This window comes from Photinus pyralis, unplaced genomic scaffold, assembly GCF_008802855.1.
Source record: "Photinus pyralis isolate 1611_PpyrPB1 unplaced genomic scaffold, Ppyr1.3 Ppyr1.4_LG1, whole genome shotgun sequence".
NCBI lineage: Eukaryota > Metazoa > Arthropoda > Insecta > Coleoptera > Lampyridae > Photinus > Photinus pyralis.
This window is the reverse complement of record NW_022170249.1, coordinates 11,530,970-11,555,008: the sequence shown is the minus strand read 5'-3', so window position 1 is coordinate 11,555,008 and position 24,039 is coordinate 11,530,970. Positions and strand designations below refer to the sequence as shown.

Genomic DNA, 24,039 nt, shown 5'->3' with positions numbered 1-24,039 from the left:
AACTGCCACTCTAGTTCTTGGAATTTAGCTCCGAGGGTATCCTTTCTAGAGTCTCTATTATTTTAGCAACATTGGGATCTGCAAGTTGTTCAACCGTTACAGTAACGGAGACCATATTTCCCTCGGCTGATTCGATGGGTGGTCGAGACAACGGGCCGTATGAATAAAAGTAAGCAAATGCTTATACTTGCAAAACTCAAAGTAAATACTCGTAACTGCCCCTTCATACTGGTCTGTTTAGCATGGTTTAGCAGCGCTGCACTGCGTCCTGTCCTTCTGCTTAGAAGCGCTGCTAAGTCGCCCAGTGCGAAGGAGCGCTTACGAGTATTTACTTTGAATTTTGCAAGTATAAGCATTTGCTTACTTTTATTCATACGACCCATTATGTCGCTTAGCTAGTAGTTAAGTTTCGTGAGTGAGTGGTTTCGATACCTTGGCAAAATCGCTGACACCTTCAACCGTTTAGACCTGGGGTGTTATCACGTATCCAAGGGACTCCACGGATTCTCAACACTTTCTGTTTAATCTCAATTTATACATATTTAATCGATAATCCAAATGAGATAAAACAGTTGCCGATATTACGATCAAATCGTCTGGAAACGATCCATCAGGCGGTGGAATGTAGCTGGCGCATTTTTCAAGCCTAACGGCATGCAGATGAATTTAAGCGTTCCATGAGGTGTTACAAACACCGTTTATCTCACTCTGTGGATCACACGAATACCTGATAGAGCCCGTGACACGTAGTTTGTTCTCTTAGCTTCGTGTAGGTAACATGTCATATATTCTATAGGTAGTAGGTACCGATCAGCCTGAGGCGCATTCAAACCTCGATAGTCTATCGCCAAACGCACGTCACCGTCCTTTTTAGGAACCAGTACGATTGGCATCTCTAAAAAGCATTATGCGAATTGGGCGAAAGCTTGTTGAGGGCCCAGAACAAGAGAGGGACAAACAAACTAATAACCAAATAAACTAATAAGGCGAGTTGCACTCTTCAATCGTTCCGTTTTCCAATAAGAAGTTGTAATTGTTTCTTTTTGGGTTCAGAGAGTTGATGAGGGGGGACTTGCAACAAGAGTGTATCCAAGTGTGTTGATTTGGACGCGAACCAATGGTCCAAAATTACGGTATAGAAATTCCGCCATATTCTTCGGAGCGTATACCTTTTCTCGCCGGCAGGTGGGGCAGTTACTTTTTACTTACTCGGAAACACCCTAACCATAGCATTTGATCTGTAGATCATTTTCTTCGTTGATCGCTTTAGAAGTTGAAGGGATAACGTTTTTTGAATTAGCAAATTTGGATGTACCCTCAGTACCAATTGTGTGTTCAGTTATGGTTTGCAAGTTTATGGCACCCTTCTTTTAAATGTCTAACAATTTTGCAATACGTGCACTTCTTTTTATTCTAAGCACTTTCAGAATGATATTGGTTTATCGGCAGGAAGTTTGAAAGTCTTCTGCGAGTTGTGCTTTTTCTATAAATTCCGAAAAACTTTTAACCGAGTCGCATGCAACATTTTCGCGATTTTTGCGATGTTAAAAACCAGACACCATGTCCATTTAGATAGCTCCACAAGTGAAAATTAAGGCAAATCAAAGGAAAATGAACTTATTATATTCGGGAAAGACTTTGCGCGACAGCGACTTTAGTGATAGAAAAAAGAACTACGAAGTAAAAGCTTTACCGACAATTTAACTATAACGAACTTACAGATGGCGTAAAGAGTATCTAAAATGGATGTAATTTAAATGTTGAATGTAAAACAAGTAAAAAGAAAAAGAATTTATTTTCCTCGAGGCTCGAGGTGAAGAAAAGTGGGCGAGGTATCATAACAGAGGAAGATAATCAACCACTGTTGCATTTTGTCGCCCAACAGTAACTACTTCACAGCGGACATTTGTTTTTGATAATTTGAAAAAAAAGAATGCTTGTGAAACTCCGAAAATAATTCAAGAGATTATCATGTATTTCGAGGGGTATTGTTTTAAATTAATAGAGTTTAAATTTGAAGACTCTTAAATGAATATTAATTAATGATACTGCGCCGAAAACAATTCGTTGAGGTGGATGTGCTGTTGAATTTTCGAGAGCTCTCTCACAACCTTTTGGTACGCACTTACGCAGAAAATAAAATACTTAAACCAAACAAAACTAAAGATATTTGTCTATTACTCATAGAGAAAAATAATTAAAAAAATTATATATTAGTAATTCAGAAAACTGACAATGAAAAAGCCCCTTTTTCTCCAACAATGGAATGTGTGCCTTATGGCAAGATTTTCAATATTGTTCAGTTGTTCAAACGGCAAACATTTTTTTCATGCCGACGATATTGTTCTTCTAAGGTTTGGTATTCATTTTCTTTGTCGACCTCCACATTGAACGATTCCCCTAATAAAAAAATTAAAACGTAACGTGAACTTTGAGCATTCTGTGACCGAATCTCTTGGAATCCCCCTACGATTGGTTCTTGCGTGGAACATGGAATCGAACAATTCTCTCCATGATCGCCGAACGGTAAATTATATACGGAATAATTCACAAATCCTAGACTATTTCGGTAGACAAAAGCTTCAGGGATATTGAGCTTAATAGAAACATGAATGGAGCCAAGAGAACTAGAGGGAAGTTGACGCAAACGTGAAAGAGATTTCGAGGGAAACTTAAAATGAACTGAATGGAAACGCGAAAAAGCGAAGGAATTTATGGGAGGAGAATTTTATAGGAAGAATTAAGAGAAGCAATTGAGCAAAGCCATGAGGCCATGAAGGCAACTTGCTACTTGAAAGATACTTGAAGAGAACTTAGGACAACTTGAAGGAAACATAAGAACACCTTAAGAATAACCGGACAGCCTGGATATAAGTTTGGGAGAAAACTGAAGGGCACTGAAGAGACACAAGAACGAGCACAAGAGACTTAAGCGTGGTGAAGCGAATTTCAAATTGAGAATTTGAGAAAATATTTCGAGAAATTTCATAAGAAATAAAAAATAAGGCTTGGGGAGAAGAAATTTATGAGCACTTCAGGAAATTTACGAACTTGAGAAACGGCCACTAGGTCACCAACAGGACAGATCCGTTTAAACAATAAAAATCAGTTATGAGACAATCTTCTGTTCTCATGTTCCCACACGATGAAAAGTGGCTTAATGTTAATGCAGTTTTTGTGTTGTTATTTATGCTCATAGTTTCTGAGCGTGTTACCATTGAACAGCCTTTGTAAACCAAACTTGTTTGTCATTCTTTAATCCCTTTTTTAATTGGCGCCTGTTAATTGCTTATTATAAGTTATAAAATTTTGCTCGTGTATAAATCTATAATATTAAACTTTGCTAATTAAATTAGAATGAACAGTTTATTGCAGTGCTGTGAAATCTGTATAATAACGTCGATGGGAATCGAACGTTGGAGACCTGCACAAAGATATTATGGACCGACATTTTGTACAAAAACTTGTAGTAGAATGAAAACTGATACAAATCTGGCCATAAAAATAGTGGTTGCTCTATTAAGTTACAAAGTTGCAACACCAGTGGAAAAATCCCTTTATAACGTAGTGTAAGTGCGTATGCGTGTATGCAAATCTACATAATGAAACTGAGATTATGATCACATAAAACTCACACGAAACATTTCAAATTACATCTACCTTTTCATGGAGATTTGAATTGTATAAAATGTGTATAGTTTTAGAAGTTAAAAGTAGTCGAGATGTGTTTAAATATTCGCCTTAACTGCTGAAGTTAGTATATCAAATGGCTCATGGTTTAATTTGTAAAATATGCGAACAATTTTGTGGAAACAAGGTCTAGAGCGGTTAGCTAACTAGTTTCCTTGTTTTTCCTCAATTTAAGCTCAAAGTTATACGAACTCACTGAATAAAATTGTGTTACGTTTCGTAGTTTTGAACTCGAAAAAGAAATTTGCAAAACTACAATTCTCTTTTCAAGTTTCTCTGATATTTTTTTCAAATTCCCTTCATACGCTTCCTAAGTTTCTTTCAATTTTCTCATAAGTTTAACTTAAACCTCATACAAATTCTTCATCGGCATTTCTCTGTAAATGTTCCTCCCCCCTTCCCATCATGTGTCTCGCAATTTCCTATTAAGTTCCATTCGCATTCTTCAAGTTACCCCCAAGTTCCGTTTAATTTTCCCTCATGTCGCCATCGCATTCTTTTCAAATTCCTTCAAGTTTCTATAAAATTCAATATTCCCTTCATGTTCATTTGAATATTTCTGTACCGAAAAAGCCTGGGAACAGTAAATTATGAGGTACCTATTTCCCCATTCATCGAGCATGGAAATGTCAAAAAGTCGGAATGAAAAATTGAAAAATATAGCCATAAGGCACATTCTGATTTACTTCATTTTTTTATTCTTCCCACATAAATACGTAAAATAGAATTTTTATTTAGTCTGTATAAAAAACTCAAGGTTCTAGAATGTTCTCCTTCTGGTTCTCCTAGACGAATATTGATCGTGTTGGCCTTCAGATTTTGTTTTGTTAATTGTAGTCAAAAGACGAGCAAATGTTTTTGCGTGTATTTTTTCAATGGTTTTTTTTTAATTAAACAGGCCCACGACAGAAAGTCTATTTCTTGTATCAACTTATATCCGTTTCACCGACGGTCTAACGGTACATTGCTTAGACCAGCATAACGTGGAAAACGCAGGCTGCGTAAATTTTTTCAAAATAATCGAGTCCGTGAACTAGGCCAGATTGGTAGAACTAAAAACCTTTAACCAAAGGAAATTAATGTATGGCGGACTTCATTACCAATCCGAAATTTTTGGGAGTGTTTAATTATCAAAAGATTGAAGGAGAAGAGAGCGTTGACAGTGTCGATCCCCAATAATTAAAAAAATTTCGGGCGTCAATTACAAAAGCGAACATTTGTCCTGTCCCCAAAGAATGGCAGCAGACAGCCCAAATCCCTATCCCAAAGTTAGGTCACCACAAGAAACAGACGACTGTGGAATTGTTTAAGTTAATTCGGTCATTTTCCGAAAAAAGAAAGTTCGTGCGACATTTAGATGTGGAATAGTAGTTTAAATATAGAAGTAAAACACCGTTTTGAAACCAGAATTGACCAGAATATACAGTGACGCATGAAGGATTACGCGAGATAATAAATTGAGCGGTAAGTTTAAAGTTTCCGTAAGTGGAAAGTTACGCGAACAAATAAACAAAGACTGCTTTTAACGAACAGTAACATCAATTGGTTCCGTCGTATACCAGTGGGTACCAGTTACGATCCAGTCCAGTAGAAAAATATCTAGCCAGTCCACTGGCTTCAAGATTAGCCAGTCAAGTGGTCCAGTAGCTGGCGCCCCCACCACTCAAAGGAAGACTGACGGCTATTTGTGTTTAATTAATTAATGGTGTTTATAGATATGAATATGAAACTCGTCGAATAGTATCAGGGAAAAGAGTGCGTTTGCAACCATTCAACTGAGATGATGCACCACTTGAATCTCTTCTCAACATCCATTTTCTGGTCCATTTTGTCTCCTTTTCCACTCTTCCTAGGGCACATCACAAGATAAAATCGTAACCTGCTTCAACAGCAAGGTTGTCATCATCACCGTTTTTGGGCTGTCACTTTTTGTTCCGTTGGTCTACGTAGCCAAAAAAACAATAGCAAGCTTTCTTATATCCTGAAGAACATGTGTATCAATTTTCAAAGCGATCGGACGTTTCTACACAAAGTTATCGTGCACACGGGCAGACAGAGAGACGGACAGACAGAGAGACAGACAGACAGCAATATAAAATTATAAACCATCTCGAGGATCGTTACTAATATGAAGGGAGGTTTCTGGTCAAATCTGAATTGTGCTCATTTTATTAAAGCCAGTACTGAAGTGGAGTTCATTCATTTATCTATAATTCATCTCTGTTTTTTTTAGAATGGCCGCACAAGTCACTATGGCAATAAATTCAAGCACAACTTTTGGTCAAAACCTTAGTTAATATTAACTGTTACACAACATCTGTTAAGAAACAGTGACGCACGAAACGTGAGAATTGGTACATAAAAAGTTCCCGAAGAACTTTTTGAAAGATAAATGAATATTATATTATTATTTTATATTTTAACTATAAGTAATTATTTGTGTGCCAAAACTTTTGAAAAGTAAGTTACTTCCCGCCTCGAATATTTATGAAAGTCATTAATATTAAATGAAAACCAATTATAAAGAAGGAGGTTGAACAACACAACTTCTGCTGGTAGATACTCCCCAACTTAAATGTAACCATAAAACAGTTCAATAACAGTGCCATGTACCTATTCATAAAAAATACCATAAATTCAGATAACAATATTTGTAGATTGTCATTTGCGTATCAACTCATAAACTCACCGAAAGTGCTATTGATTAAACAGTTTTTTTCATGCGTTTCGCAAGATGTCTAATGAACGATAAAATTGGAACTTACTTGGGAGGAAAACGTATTTAAATTTGTTTTCGGAGTTCCTTCAACAAGATATGAGATCTCAATTCAGAATAACAATACCATATATCCAACCTTTAATGATTTCGTGTCAAGCACAAGAGCAAGAAGACGAAGTTTGTAAAGATTTGTTGCAACTCTTAACAGCCGCAACGGATATTACGTAAAATAAATCTAAATTACCTTTTTCCAACTGAAAAGTGTCTACAAGAGTGCGGGTTTGTTCAACCATCGTCGGTCGTATTGGCCTCTATCAAAGGAGAATTGGGTCACTCATTTTCTCGCTAATCAATTTCGGTTCTTATGGAACATCGAAATGGACTTGGGAGTAAGTAAAATCAAAGAGTCTTTCTTTGGTAAAACTGTTGCGACGAACGGATCAATAGGAAACATTCCTGGGAATTAATTGTTATGGCACCGTGCCAATTTTTTTATACAACCAACTGCACGTGAATTTTAAAATAATAACTGGAAAGGTTCAAGCTCAAGTCAAGTTCATCGTACATAAAACGGGCCGAATGGCGTCACAAGCTAATTTCGTACCTCCCTCTGATAAAGTAATGTTGTAAATGAGATTACGGTACGCTCGCTCCATTTAGTATGCACAACGTTAGCTATGCTCGTTCTCCAAAGAAGTAGATTGCACTAATTGTTTGGTACGGTTATGGTTTCAGTGTTAGAGCTTTTTGGGTCACAAGCGCTGATAATAATTAAATTCCCGAAGAGCCAACATGGCCGATGATTGACTAGTAGCCTGGGAAACTCCGATAATATAATATTGTGGTGTATTTTGATTGTTCATTTACCCTGTACATATTGATGATGCAGTTAGCAGCGAGGTTTAATGTAAATTGAACGCGCGGATAAAATTTTCAGTAACGAAATTACCTCAGCGACAAAAGAAAATTTAAAGCACTCTGGCGCCGTAAATGGAACGACGCCTTCCTGCTGGCGGAGTTTTATTTTTGCACTCGTATATAGCATTGGAAGCTCAGGCAATAATCATATTATGTGTTCCGAGCGTTGAGGGTATTTTCATTATAGCTCCACTCGAATATCTTATGCGTTTATTTACAGACGCATCGGAAAAAAAACCAGCTCGTGCTGCTGATCAGATACAGTGTGTGTTCACTATTCAATCAACTGCTACTTTAATTAGCGAGTGCTACCGTCTTCCGCTATTTGTCTGTACAAGTTGTTAAATGCTTAGATGGGATTAATCGGAGATATAATACTGCTCCATTTTGTATCACGGTATACGTTCTAATTTGCTGGTAATTCTAGAGCAATGGCTTACAATCCGTGTATATGTATTCTTCTCCAAAATTCAGACGGAATATACAGCAAATTTAAGTGTGGATTACATTATTCAGGGTGTAGCATGCGAAAAATAAAGTGACAGATAAGGGGAGGTCTCATAAATTTAAAATCCTTACGGGGAAAATATTCGAAAAGGTATAGACTTTTTAGATAGGTACATATTAAATTAATGATCGATATGATCGATAAACCGTAAGTTGCGTAAAGTTATGATTTAAGAAACAACGTGAGTGGTGAGAGGGCCGCCATTCCCTCCCCCTTTTTTTATGACGTCACACGTGCTACGCTGTGATTGGCTGCGTCTTTTTGTGGCGGTAAATTTAAATTTGTGAGGGAGATTTGAATTTTGAATTTCTGGATGTTCGCCATTTGGGCGCGGTAAGCTTCAATTTGTGCGGGAGATTTGAATTTTTGAATTTCCGATTGTGGCACCACCTAGTGGAGATTTGTTGATGTTGCAACAATTGGAAATATAGTCTGTAATTAGCGTCTATCGAGCTATCAGACGAGATTTGACGAAAATCAAGATTTTCAAACTTGTGCGATATATTATTATGATGTAAGAATACAATAATATGCCGATCGGCTGTATGACGAAGAGCGTCGCCTGTTTTACAATAGCAAGATATCGATAAATAATACAGGAAGCAAAATTCTGCTTGATTTAGCAAGTGATATGTGTTGTTGTGCGAGGCTGTTGAAAATAGCTGGTGTGTATTTCAATTATGAGACTTTTACACGATTCATAGATTGCTTAGGTCTCGTGCCCTTTTAATGCAAGGTTCGCTTCTTTTATTTTTTACTCGTAGCTTTGGATCGAAAAATTCAAGACGTGTTTGGATTCACTAAATACCCTTTTTGAGCTGCGCGGATATTTAAAACTTAAAATGTATCCACTACAGAATATCGATTTAGGTTTTCACGAATTTGTTGACAGTGTTATAAGCAGAGTGAGTGGTAGAAACAGTTTGTATGTATATAGTCAAGATTTACAAATCATTGTTAATAGTGACCTGCAATATAAATGAAATATGCTATTGTATGATCTAGTTTGTAGTTACCTACAACTCAACATTGAAACTTATACAGAAACGAATGGATAAGGATGATGATAGAAAATGTATAGAGAGTTTCGAAATATTTATCGACTTCGAAACGCGAAATAGTTATTGGTATGGGCAACGATCCCGATTCAATTGAACAAAGTAATTTAAAGTGTTTAGTGTATTATACGTAACATACGCTGAATAATTCGAATTTTAATCTAATGAGCATTTTCCCTACTACTACGTAATAGATTGTCGGCGAAGCCACAAATTCCATGAGGTATTCGGAGTTTCCCATTACTTTAAACCCTCTACTTCACCTTCTAATCATGCATCACAAAGCTTATGCGTTAAACAAGGTAAAGAGTATTTACCATTCAAGAACAAATTACACAACTATGAATACAAGGATTATATTTTTTAACAAGATTATTACACTCGTCTACGTCTTCAGTACAAAACCAACCTAGTTTACCTAGTCCATACACCGCTTATATAATGGAAAGGTCTCTCACAAAAGGTAAATCACCTCGGTGGATTAGAGAACCAGCCGTTACGTAGGTAACGTGCGGATTTCTATATAAATGCAATCTGAGAGTGGACGTGGTACCTATTCGTTCAACCAAATAACCGACGAATATCCAACTTATTACTATTGCAACGAAAATTGTAAGTAGTTTCGCTCAGTACTGAACGAAGGCCGGTTTAGTATAAACTCGGTAAATAGAAAACGAATATATTCAGAATTGCGCAGGTCGCTGTTGATGTACATGTTCAAGGTTTTAACACGTCAAAAAATGGATTTTCGCCTAAAGATCTTGCAATTTATATTGGAAAACAGATGGCAGGTTTTGTCTTGAAGCCTCCATTTCCTTGGACTAGCTTAGGTAGCGAGTTTCAACGTCAAGCTAACTCATAAACATCATGGTATTAAATGGGAGAATGGTCATACCGAGGGTCATATCCTATCTTACCTGTTTCCAGTCATACTTCTTTATTGAGGAAAAGAGAAGGCAGATATCACCCGAAAAGCTCTATCGGTGATAGTTATTGAAGTAGAAGGAGAACTAGTTCTTTCTCTATTAGAAGCAAATTGCTATTATCATACACGGTCACAACTACAACTTCATGATTGAGTGTTGAAATTGACGCCACGGAAGTAACATCACAAACCCCCCATGTACCTACATATAAAATGACCGACCTGTTTAACGACCTATTGCCACCGGTACAAAAACACTCAACACAAATACACCTGTATCGTTACAATCTGTATTATATTTTAAATTTCACCATGTAGGTATACATCTTTCGCAACTCCCTATACACCCCAGTACACTGCCCTGTGGCACACCGGAAGTGATTTCGTGATATTCGGATACCGTGTTGTTGATCTTAACTTGAAAGAATCTCTCGGCTAGATAAGATTTAAGTACAAGGTACAACTGACTTGGGAAGTGCAGCTTGAGTTTAAATAACAGGCCCTTGTGCCACACTTTATCAAAAGCTTGCTTTATATCTAGGAATGCGGCGGTGCATATGCGCTTTGTCTCCAAGCTTCTCATAATATGGGTAACAATTCTGTGGCATTGATGGATAGTTGAGTGGTACTGTCGAAATCCGAATTGATGGGATGGGAGTAAGCTATCCAGATCAACTGTTTCATGAATTCTTTTAAGCAGCAGCCTCTCAAATATCTTGGACATTAAAGGCAGGAGACTGATTGGTCTGTAAGAGGAGGATTGTGTAGGTGGTTTGCCGGGTTTACCTATCATGATAATCTGGGCGAACTTCCATTGGACAGGGAAGTAGCAAAGTCTTAGGATGCTATTGTATATGGTGGCAAGGAGCACAAGAGCTTTTCGTGGAAGATTTTTTAGGATTTCTCCTACTATTAGATCGAATCCAGGAGCTTTGTGACTATTGGTGAGCTGGATTTGTTGTCGTACTTCAGCTGGTTTGGCTGGTAGTGAAAGTTGGCATGGTACGTCAAGAAATGATTCAATTTCGTGGTCTGTATGTATTCCTTGAGGTTGTGGTGTAGAGAAGACGCTAGTGAGGTAATCGGCGAATGTATCTGCTTTTTCTTTCTCTGCTCTAGTCCAGGTTCCATCATGCTTTCTAATTGGCGGTGTCATTAAAGTTGGTCTTTTGAATTTTTTGTTACCCTACATATTGTGTGGTCATCAAACTGTTTAAAATTATCATTTCGAGCTTCTAGTAGTAGTAGTACTGGTGAGTTAACCTATTTAAAGTAGTTTTGTCTTCTCTGCTTTTGGTTCTTTGCCACTTTCTCCGTGCCCTACGTTTCGCCGCAACTAAGTCTCGTATATGACGTGGAATGTTAGCTTCTTCCACATAGTTGTTTGTCGAACTGGGTGTCGCTTGCCACGTTGGATTGCTGTAGTTAGGTAGTAGGTTGCTTCGTCCAAATCTTGAGAGTCTTTAATACGAATAGCAAGATTAACTTCTCTCTCCAATATATTTTGGAATAAATCCCAGTTAGTGTATTTGGTGCTAAACAGCGACCACTCGCACTACTCCTACTATACCAATTCTGCCGCGCCCGGTTTGTCGTGCAATAAAATTGAAGACGTAGAGAAGAAATGTGAACATCCTCGCAACTTACAGAAATTGCATCCACATTTTGATATTGCGCCACACTAAATGTTACAAATTATTCGCAATTTTTGGGTTCAATGTGAACACCATGCGCCATTTAGTTGCGCAATATTGAAAAGTTGCGCCACAATAGTGTACAAGTGTGATACTTTAGTTATACAGTACTCTCGCACTATATTATTTTGTTTTCATTTTCCCACAATTTATCTTATTGTTATGTTTTATCGTCACTGAATTCATCCCTACATATGTATTTACGCATCCTATAAAATTATTTTAACCGAACCCTTGTGGCGTGAAACACTTCAGACTCCCAATTTATATAACACATTTCCACCAACATCAGAATAGCAATAAATTTACTTTTTGTTGTTCCCCGGAGAATTTTTACCTTTAACCCTGTTAATTAAATAACTTTTACTATTAAATCATGCGTAAACAAAACACGCCTGCATTGTTGGAGAGGGTTGCGGAAAGCTTGTTTTCGGAATTTTGGCGAATTTTTTGCAGGAATTAAATCTTTGTCCGAGCCCTGCGCATCTTTTCAATCTCGGGTGAGTTGCGCCGTTTAATAGAAGAACTCTCGTTTAAATAAATAAAGCCCGTCTCATTCCACATTAAAGAGATTACGTCCTTATCTATCTGAAACATGCACGAAGTCCTGAAATAATTTCGTAATTCAACTTTGCAAATTAGATTTCGTAGCGTCCGACCTACAAAACATAGAGCTCAATTCCCATTATTTGATGTCACTCGCGTGCGTTACGCATGTGTGTATTCATTTAATTCCTTTGTTTTCATGTCAAGAAGATACCGTTTACTTAGATAGCTAAATATATGTTTTCATTCATTCTAGTCATATTGTAGGTGTGGTAAATTTATAAGGGAAGAAAGATAAGTCGTGTGTTGTAATATTCACAATATGAGAATGAAAATAGTGACTTTTACCATTGAATAGTTATAAATTCAATGCTTTTACGAAGACGTAGATCTAAAGTAGATGAGTACAGTCCACTATTCAGAACAAGTACAGAGTAAACAAAAATAAGAGCAAAATTATGTTATGTTGAAATAGTTCAATTAATTGGTGTCATAGTAAATAGATATAAGGGGAAAAACAATGTGGGCACATTACTATAATTAATTATGACAGTAAACCAAACAAATGATTCAGGACATGTCCAGGATAGGATCTATATTTTGTAAATTGGTAAAACAAATGTCCCTTCTAACAGGGTGATACAAAAAGTATGTACTTACCAAAATCAAATGGAATATATTCTCGATATATTCATTACTCGTATATTTTTCTTAATGTCAATCAATTAATTATCAATTACAATTACTATAGGTGTATATAAATTTTAATTATATGCGAACCTGCAATAATTGTAACCACGCATATTGATAACGGCAGAAGGGATAAGATAAAGTAACTAAATATAGGTCAAGGGAAAGCCAAAACTGTCAGGTCCTTACGATTTTGATGTAGCCATACATTTAAAGTGATTGGGGTAAGAGAGGCGGGCAATCAGACAGATCGACCTAAAACGAAAAACCCCAGGCATTTGTAACGAAAGTCTTTTTAAGGTCCAGTGCTGCGCTTAGAAGTAAAAGCACGAAATCTTGACCTATATTTCAATTTAGTTGGGCGAACACACATTTTAATGGAATTGTTATAGACTTTACTTTAATTGACAAGTAGGTAGTAATCACCAAACAGGAGTAGTACTATTGAATATTAACTGGATCAAAATAACGGCATGCATTCTGAACTAATCAGGTCAAGCAGCGACGCATTTGAAGAGGTTGATCACATACAGTATAAGTGGATACAATTTTCCATAAAGTGGAACGTTTATGGCCGTTGAGGCTGTTAACTGATGATCACATCTTTGTGTCGAAATGCGTACGGTTTATTAAAATTTTAATGTGATTTTTGGGTTTTTTTGTTTCAGTTTTCTTTACAAATTGAATCTACGCATTTCGACATATAGTAAAACTGCCGTTCTTCAATTAGGGTAAAGTAGATAGAGGAGAGATAGAGGTAAGCTGGTCAGTTCACTGAAGAAAAATTCTGAATTCTAGCGGGATTCACATGTAGGGACAGAAGAGAAGCCATTTCAAGTAGACGTAAGAGGTCCCGTCTAGATCTTACACTTACACTCCTAGATTTCTTTCTTTGGAGCCATTCACTGATTTAAAATGAGTGTTTTCCGGGGGAAAAAAGTAATTTCATAAAAAGTGACAGTTTGTTACCTGTCAACAGAGATAAAATGTCAAACGTTTTCCCCTTCACATTTAACACTGTCACACTGATAAACCAAGAAGGTTTTTTTTCGGGTCGCCAATAGTAACGGCTGGGTAAAAGCAATTAGTTCCTCAAAGTTGAGTGCATAAGTAATCACCATCTCGAGTATTAGTTTCGAGAATTTGAAGCCACTTGACCTGTATCCGAAATTAGTACGGACGATTTTGCACTAACTTTACTGGGGCGTTGCAGGAAATTCAGCTGTACCACACAGAAGCGATCTGTTTTCATATTTCTAAGTGAAGCTCCTTTTCCAAGTATAGATAAGATCAATTGTTACCAAAAGAGAATATTACCCACGGCAATAACATACGTTACTTTTAATTTTTGATTTATTTAACAATTTTGTTGGAAGTAATTTTAATATTCCTAAAGAAACCGACCCGTGAAAATCAAAATACCATTCCTTTAATTTTGTTTAGCATTCAGAAGTATGAATATATTTTGAACAACATAATGTAATAAGAATGTCTACATGTGAAAAATTTAGATGAGGATCAAAATTAGCCTTCATACGTGATACGCAAATCAGATAATCTGTAAAGAACAGTGGAAATTGGATTACCTTTATTTTTATTAATATAATCAAGCAATTCAATTCACATGCGTATTTATTCGAGTTCAATCAAGCCAGAGCATTAGATTTTGAATTTCAGATTTTAAGAAGAGATAAAGAGTCAAACTTCAGCAAGGTACGTGGTGTTTGGAAATTTTACTACATAGCTAGCCGTGTAAAATAAAAATTAATTTGCATTTTATCATTATTTATATTTACCATTTTATGCAAGTGGGGTCGCCAATCCTTGTAAATGTAACAAAGCCGTTACAAGTACAAGTAACTTGAAAGTTATACTTATTTTAGAATGCCACCATTACACGGTAAATGCCATCATCAATTATATAAGTAATAACGCAATTAGAGTCACAATTGCTAAGATTGATTGTGTTTATGATATTTATTGAAATGCCATAAATTAAGTTTAACGCAATGTGCGTTTAAGTTAATACAGTAGGTAAAACGTAAAAAATAATTTAATTTTTTATAGGACCCCTTAAAGCTTTATACGTGCTATACATTTTTACGGTATATAAAGCTAAATACCTGCTTTTTGTAATTTATGACAGTTTTAATACGTTTACGTTTCATCGATTTTTATGATTGATGTCACAGAAAATGTTCGTTCTCACCTCATAGAGAAAACCCTGGAGAAAACTTTATTTAAATTGTCGAAGTTAGTTTTTGATGTTTGTTGCTGATTGATAGTTACCCTGCTATTTCGTTTGTAGGTGATTGTTACCATACGCGATGTCCATATTACACACAATAACGATTCGTGGGGCTTCTAAGTGCAATATCCATTGAATATCCTTGATGAGTTTGCAAAATAGAAAAAATATTTTTATTTATTGCATCATGAATGCATTATTAGTATTTCATCTACCTTTTATTTATTTTGTTACCTAATCCATCGTAATTAAAGTTTAGGTTATTGATTTATAGTAGATTTAGTACCTAGATGTTATTTTATTTATTTTTCGTATCAATGATTTGTGTGTTTTCTCGAAGTTTTTCTATAAGAATAATATTTTTTATTTTTTTTATTAAAATATAAGTTTTCCTGAAAATTTGGCTACCACGCGCACCACTGTACGATGAAAAAAATATTCATCTCCTTGAAAAAGAGGTGATTTTTTCAGAAATCGTGTGATCTCGGAAACGGATAAACTTCACGGGCCCAAACAAATTGTCTCCTCTTTTTATGATAAAACAAGGTATGTTTCGTACAAATTTCAACGACTTTTTTCGCAAAAATAAGAATAAAAAAGAAAAAAGCAGTTTTCCGGTTTTTCTAGGAAAATTGGAAGTTATGAGAAAATAGTACAGGTACAAACATTGTTCCTTTTTTTATTCTCTATAACTTTTAAATTGAACATTTTTCTCTAAAATTAATAGTTTTGTCACAATTTGCAAAATACCACTTTCCACCCCTTTCAACCCTCGCGATTTCACCCGCGGAAAAATTCAGCTGTTTTCATTATTTTTCCCCAATCATTTCACCTGAATGAAAAACCCGGTTTGAACCGGTAACTCATTTTTTTTTCCAAAAAATATTATATAGCCTGGACTAACATATTTTGCCGTTCTATATCTTAGAATGTAGCATGGTTCCTATTTCTCCAGAAAAGTAATCTATTCCTAGAATCTTTCTAGGGTCTTCTTGGGGCCTATTTTCTTAACAACCCCTGCTCAAATACCAGTAGAATTTTCAAAATCATTCTATAAAAGCAGTAGAACCGTCTAAAAATTCTCCTAAAATGATCCTAATTATTAATGGAAACCTCGAACATGTTTTAGATTTAGAATTTTTCTGGAATATACAGAACTTGAGCCCCAAAGGTATTTGGTGCTGGGGAAACCACCCTCTAGCTCCTATCTCTCCTCCTCAGTCCAGATTCCCTTGTAACAACGTCGACGTGGTTCGTGTTCTTTTTTTATTAAATTAATGATTTAAAAAATAAAGTCAATTAAAATAAATGGTCAATTAAGAGCCATTGCCATTGTAAATATTGAATCGGACGGTAATAGTTATTTGTGTACCAAGGCCGTAAAAGTGATCTTTTTTGGCCGAAGCTGCTGTTTGTGGCCGAGGCGGTAGCCGAGGCCGCAATTCAGATGAGGCCTAACAAATCACTTTTGGCCAAGGTGCACACAACATTTTTTAGGCGATCATCAAAAAAGAATTCAAAAATTTGCTCATAAACATATTTTTTCTGAAAATCATAGTTATCTTAGACAATTAAAAACAAAGCATTTCCTGTCATATGTAATTATAATTAGCATCTTTGCGTGTGTTTTGTGCGTATCAAAATGGGTGATAGCGACAGTTCAGATACCCCAAATGAAATTTTGGAAGCTGCAAGCGTTGCGCTTGCGACCCTAAGTCATATATGATATAAAAGCAGGCGTTTGAGAGTAAAAGTACAATCGCAACTTCCTCGGTTGCACAAGATTTTAATAATGTCAAATGCAATAGGTCCTTCGTAACTGTGGCTTCCAAGACCTTATAGTTAATGTACAATTATTAGAAACCTGATTACCTACTTTGATGGTAGGTATAGGTAGCTACTTGTGTTCTCGGTTAATTGCTGGTGATTCTTCGTATAATAATGTAAGCAATAACATCTTCCTCATGTTTTGGTTCTACACTTCAAAAAGGTCCCTGCAAGCAGCAAAGATTGAAACGTCAAACTATAATTTTAAATGTGAACATTGTGATTACGCAAAATAGTGTGAAACATTCCTACAAGTCTGAAAATGAAAAAAACGCACGTGGATGGACCCAATCCTTGATGAGGACAGACCAGATAGACGCTTTCTATCAAACAGATTACTGGTTCTCACACATCAGTTTCAAATAAGACACAATAAAGTAAAGTTTGACAGAAGCGTACAATAAAGTGAAACTTTATGGCCGCAAAAGCGACCACAAAATCAACGTTTTTGTGATGATAGCCTAAAAAATTAATTTTGGTATTACTTTTATTTTATTTTGACGAAAAAAGGAACGAAGAAAAAGTTATTAGTGTAATTAATTTAGAGGCTTTTTGTTTAATGAGTCGACGAAATGTGGTATTTTCAAATAAGTAATCTAAACGTTAAAAGTGAAAAAATTCATTAATAGCTTTTTTTCTAGGCAAACCATTTAAATGGGATTTGTTTGCTATTTTTGTAGTCCTGTAAATCATGTGTCACCCGATTTGGGGTACATATATTAAGTTTTAAGCAGAGGTTGCTTGTAACAAATTTCTGTTTGCTAGGTTTGACACTATGCTTTTAGTAGGTGGTAATAACTCGTGAAATATTTGTGCCACTTCATTGACTTGACGTGGCTGTATTAAATTGAAAGCAGCTTGATCTAGTGTACCTAATTTCTCATAATTATATGCACCTCAATAATTTCGTATGGCGGTACTTTATCTTCCTCGGCGAATAATGTATACAACCTACCTAGTGTGAAACGTTAATGGCATTCATTTTGGTCTTCTTCGCAAATTGATAAGAGAATGTATACATTAGTTTTTCAGATTTCTGATTTTGAAAGATTAACAAGGAGCATTTATTGCCATTTCCGAGATGAAATCATGAACAAAACTTAATAAGTAAGTACAAGTTTTCTTGCGTTCGATTGATATGGTTGATAGGTTCATAGATACCTTAATGTAAGCCATTTTTATTACATATGTAATTATGAACCATCGCAAAGAACAGACTACACACAGAAATACGAGTATTAAGTTAAGAGACAAGTGTACATTCAAGTCCTTAAGCACGCGTAACGAGTTCAATGGCAAGACACGTAGCGGAGTGCCTTTAAACGTTGCAAGTAATTTAAATACCAATTATACACGTGTTTCTTATTGTATTTTTTTTTAATTATACCTGCAATATAATTTAAAAATATGGGACATAAAACAAAATCATATTGACGTTATACTCGAATACATGTCTAACTAAGTAGGCTTTTTATTCGTAATCCCATGGAAATGTCACTTGACGTTTGCTTATAAAAATCACCGTCTTTGTAAATATAATGACTTTGGTTGAAAAAGATAATACACCGCCCATTCAATGGCTTGTTGCAAAAGCAGAAAAAAAGCTGGTAGGTGCAAAATCCAAATCCAGTAAAGCCTATTATAACGAATATGAATTCGTGAGTCAATACGAAACATCTTACGTACAAAGTCTCAAATGCATCGATAACGCTGGAATATATGAAGGAAATGTCAATTTAAATCTCCTATCCTTTGGTGCACTCATTTAAAACTTCAAACAATTCTGAGATTAAAAAATGGAAAAGATTTGGCAGCACCCGAAATTACACATCTTTTTCGTGAAAGCTTCAAACAAAGAATAGGTACAAGCCAAAGAAATCTTTCGCATTATACATCCAGGAAGATTTTTTATTTCAGCCCCAGACTATAGTTTCATAGGTCGTATTTCAAGTATATTACTTAACAACCTTTAAAGCACTTGTGTTCCTAGCGAAACGTAGTCTTACAAACGTTTTTTTACCTGGTCTTCTACTGCTCAATTCCGCTTGTTTCAAGCGATACGTATTCTCAATCTAAAGTTAATTGCTTTTTACTTCTAATTTAGAGGAAGTTGGTGTACATATAAAAATAATGTATAGCGTAAAAAAAAATTGTTAAAACAGCGGCCCATTTTTGTGCGACGGCAAATTGATAAGGTGAAGATTGTGAAAGGGGCTAAAGTGCGTAAAATTAATAGAATGCCAAATTAACTCGGTGGCAAAAATAACAATTAAAACTGATAATAACAGCGTAGGAAGACAATGTAACCGGAGTTCTATAAGTACCTATAAATATAAGGGTATAGTGCTACGGAATTGAACGCAGCGCGTACCAGGAATAAATTGCAAAGAATATTAATATAAATGCAACTGATATTCACCATAAAGCAAACACATTCCAATTATTAATGGACATCCAAATGAGCAACGCATTGTTTTAAACACTGCTGCTTGCTGCCCCTTTGACATTGCGTTTTATTTATAAATAAGGCATTGGATTATCTGGGTTAATACCGAGAAGTTTTGAGTGGCTCTTTAAAACTATCTACCACAACAAAACGACGTGATATCATTAGAAAAGGCGAGTGGATTATTTATCCGAAAACCGAGAACCGCAACAAAACGACGTGAAATCATTAGAAAAGGTGAGTAGCGAACGAAATGTGTATATGTATATTTAATAATTTTTTTTTTAATAATTTAGTTTTGCATATTTAGAATTACTTCTCACATTGTTTGCTAAAATAAATATAATTATCTGGTCAGTAGGTATATTTTTGAGTTTATCAAGTAAATAGACCTTTCTCCTTTTGGGGCTACTGTAAGAATGTAGTTAATTACATATATTTTATCATAATAAATGTATTCAGTGTGAGATAATTTCTTGTAATTTTCGTGACATTTAAAAACTCCTTACAACAACGGGAGCAAAATGGTTCATTTCAGGGACACGTTAACATTAAAATTGCGTAATCTCTCCAAGCATACACGAGTATTTAAATTTCTAAATATTCTGCTAATAAGTTTTTTATTGGCATTTTCCAAATGTTGGGTATGAATGTTTAATTATTAATGAAATACGCAGTGAAGGAAAGATCAATTGAATTCTTTCCTATTCTTAATCCCCAGCAGATATCCAAGATTAGTTCAGTCAACCTATACAATGTATTGATTGTTAAGTAAATTGATTAAAAGCGAAAATGACAATCTCGAGGTCTAAACGATGTCAGTGAAATTGGTTTACAACAACTTTATGGAAAAGTTCAGAAACATTTTTGTGACATCTAAGAAGCTTAAAAGCCTCTTTTATTCTTCATTTGCATAATTTGTCAATTTTTTTATTGAAATTACAAGGAAATTAAAAATAGCTTACGGAAAGTTTTAAATACAGTGTGTCCCAAATCGGGTGGGATTGCATGGGTAACTTTGTTATTATTAAAGATAGAGAATTGGTTAAATGGGCAATGTTTTGCAGTTTTGGATGCTTATTTAAAATTTCCTTATGGAAATTCAAAATGTCGCATAGGTTCGACGTAAATTCAAAAAAACTAAAATTGGTCATTTCCTTGAATGTCTTATATCATCGAAAGTATAAGAGATATAAAAAAAAGTTTTATATAAAAGTGACTGTCTTTGATACGCTTAATTTAGAATTGATGTAAAAAAAAATTCAAGATGGCCACTTTTGAGGAACATTTACCAACTTCCTAAAGTTAAATGGGCGCCATATTGGATTTTTAGATTACTTGATAGGTTTTTAAATTCTCTTTTCAACGAGCTATTATAACATAAGATTGAAAATAAGATAGCAGTTATATTAACGGTTTTTGTATTTTAATCAAGTAGTCTGTGACGAATAAAAAAAAACAAAACAAAATCTATTCGAGGCAACAAAACAATGAAAATAATTACAGCAGATGTTTAAAATACTGGCCATTATTAGTGAAACACACTTCAAGACAGTTTAGTTTAGGCAACGTGTTGCCATTGATGATTATTATTGTAGTGGTAGCTACTTCCACTTTACTTTTATTTTTTAATTAAGTACTTACTTTTATAATTTAATGTACTGTACATAATTCGTGAATTGTGACCTGAGCAGCCAGTTTGTTGGTAGCTAGCATAAACTAACCCTTCCTGCGAAACATACGTTGTCGAGAAAAATCCTTTAAGGAAGTTTATTGGAGAATTTGTAAATAATGGTGAGCAGTTAAAGATCCATCGAAGATTACCAGTCCAATTACATGACTTCCCATTATGCCATAAAATACATTAATTTAATAGTTATTTATGCAATGAGTGTATAAATGAGGCGTTTTATTGGTGAGTGAGATGTTTAGTCCACGAGCGCAGCGAGTGGACTAAATTCGAACGAACCAATAATCGCCGATTTATGCATGAATTGCATACAACGTTTTTTCGTCGACTTCACTGGGGTAGGTAATTTTAAATTCAAGAAATTACAAACCAAATTATGAGCTCCGACGATTTTTCACTAAATTACAGCTATTGTCGTTGCTATAGTAATGTGTTGTTTTATGCTGTACCGTCAGTCCTCGTAATCGCAGTGGAAGATTATGTTGCTTGCTCTGCTGCGGAGACGATTTTAACATTATATCCACTCAAATCAAAAGAAACTTATTGGAACGGTTTCGATCAGTTCGGCAATTGATGGAATACAATAAATTTGAAAGGAGATATTTCCGAAAATGTCACGTTGACATTTTACCTTGAAAAGGTATGTGAAATTAGAATGTAATTAATTCTTTTGCAACTGTACTAAAGTACGTGTATTAACAGTGAAACATATGGAAATGTTCATCCCTGTGGTCGACGTACTCAATCTTGAAGGTAAAGTGATTGAATACCTTAACAATATCTTATCCGAGATACATACATCAGGATATGCTTTGCTGAGATCGTTTGGTGACCATACTGGCTGCTGATCTCACTACATTAAAACCGAGATTAAAATGGTTAGGTGGATGGAAGTTCTCAGCTGTTGCCGAAAGTGAATTGTTATATAATTGTCATTTTCCTTTAATAAAATGGTTGTTATGTATAAAAGTGGTTGCTAACGATTAATGGTTGCTAACGTATAATGGTTGGTTGCTAACCATTAATGGTTGCTAACGATTAATAAGCTTCATCATTGTACTCGTCACTAAGGAGTAATTTATATTGTTATCGCGAGGTCGACGAAAATAGTACATTATATATCAAGGTAGAGAAGTCCACTATTATTGCCTGAGCACCAAGATTACATCTCGAGGCGCTTGCGCCGAGGGGTGTAAGGTGCGAAGGCAATAATAGACTTCTCTACCGTGGTATATATACTATTTTTTTCACTACTAGCACTTGAAATCCTCTAAATTAACATATTATATTGATAAGAGAGTTAACGGTTGGACAGAATTGTTTGTTTCTTAATTTAACATGTCAATCAAGTACGTGGAAGTACAAGTCAAACAGGCCGTATTTTGTTCTGTCATTGAGATTTTTCAAAGAGTAATTTCGTTCGAATTTTTTCAAAATGTGATAATTTTAGGTATGTAATTTCTCTGGAAATTGCGAATCGTGGCAATTATTCGTTTTAGAGAACTTGTCTAAACGTTCATTGAGCGAAATTTCGGGTTGTGTTTTCTAAAAGTGACAGCGTGACAGTTCTCATTATTGACTACTAGTTAATAATGAAAAATTATTAACCACTTTGAAAAAATGCCGAGAAAGCCTACTTTACAAGTGGAAAAAAGGTTAATAATCATGTCATCAGACGCTAGTAGTGAAAAAAAAATATTACTTAATTTCGGCGTGAAACTACAACATGTAGGTTTTCCTGTGACGAGTAGTGTTCATAATGTCGATTTGAACACTTCGCGGTTAGAAAAATAAGATTCATCTGTCCATATACTCGGACTGGTAAAACTGTTAGTTTCGATATTCTTGCGGATAAACCACCTACAAAATGTGACCTGGGACAATGCATCAATGGTAATACATTGTGTAAAATAAAGCGAAGTGTCTTGAAATGTCTTTAACTGGATAATGGCATGACTTCGAGGGGATAGTTTGTAGTTATACGACCATTTGTAGGTATGTAAGTATGGATGATTCAATAAGTGATGTTATAAAAATGAAATTTTTCTAGACCTAATGCTTAAATTTTGGAGGGAGTTGTAATGCCCAAACCCCCTCTCTCATGAGTGCGTCCCTGATTTTTTTAAACATCTGATGTAATTATTTTCATTGTTTTGTTGCCTCGAATAGATTTTGTTTTGTTTTTTTTTTAATTCATCACAGCCTACTTAATTAAAATATAAAAACCGTTGATATAACTGGTATCTTATTTTCAATCTTATGTTATGATGGCTGGCGTTGAAAAGAAAATTAAAAAATCTATCAAGTAATCTAAAAATTCCATATGGCGCCTATTTAACTTTAGGAAGTTGGTAAATGTTCCTCAAAAGTAGCCATCTTGGATTTTTTTTAACATCAATTCTAAATTAAACGTATCAAAGACAGTAACTTTTATATAAAACTTTTTTTTATATCTCTTATACTTTCGATGATATAAGACATTCAAGGAAATGACCAATTTTAGTTTTTTTGAATTTACGTCGAACCTATGCGACATTTTGAATTTCCCAAAGGAAATTTTAAATAAGCATCTAAAACTGCAAAACATTGCCCATTTAACCAATTCTCTATCCTTAATAATAACAAAGTTACCCATGCAATCCCACCCGATCTGGGACACACTGTATAATGATAAAATTTGATATTTGCGAAATATCTTCTAGTAAACGACGACTCTATTTTTAATGTTAAATCACTGATCGTTACTAATGCACATTTGTGAACCGGGTCAACTTAGCATTTCATCTAAAAAGGTGATGTGTAAAGTCATAGATTTCCAAGTGGAGTTCGATTAAAAAAACCATACAATATTAATTTATTATAATTATATTAATTATAATATTAAAAAATAGTTCATGATTAAATAATAATTAATGGTAATTAATAATTAGCTTTATAATTTTAATGGCATTTCGGTGTTTTTTTACATTAAATATTACGAACTTGTAAGGCTCTTCCATGATTATTCCAATGTATCTACTTGGCAAGTATTCACAAAGAACCTTTTGTGAAGATGAGAACGTTTAAGCACACAAACATTG

General features: G+C 35.0%; 1 protein-coding gene across 4 annotated transcripts in view; it reads right to left on the bottom strand.

Moving 5' to 3' along the window:
* LOC116166841 (myosin-10) overlaps window positions 1-24,039 on the bottom strand; it is a 112,676-nt gene that overhangs the window by 69,351 nt on the left and 19,286 nt on the right. The window lies entirely within an intron of this gene.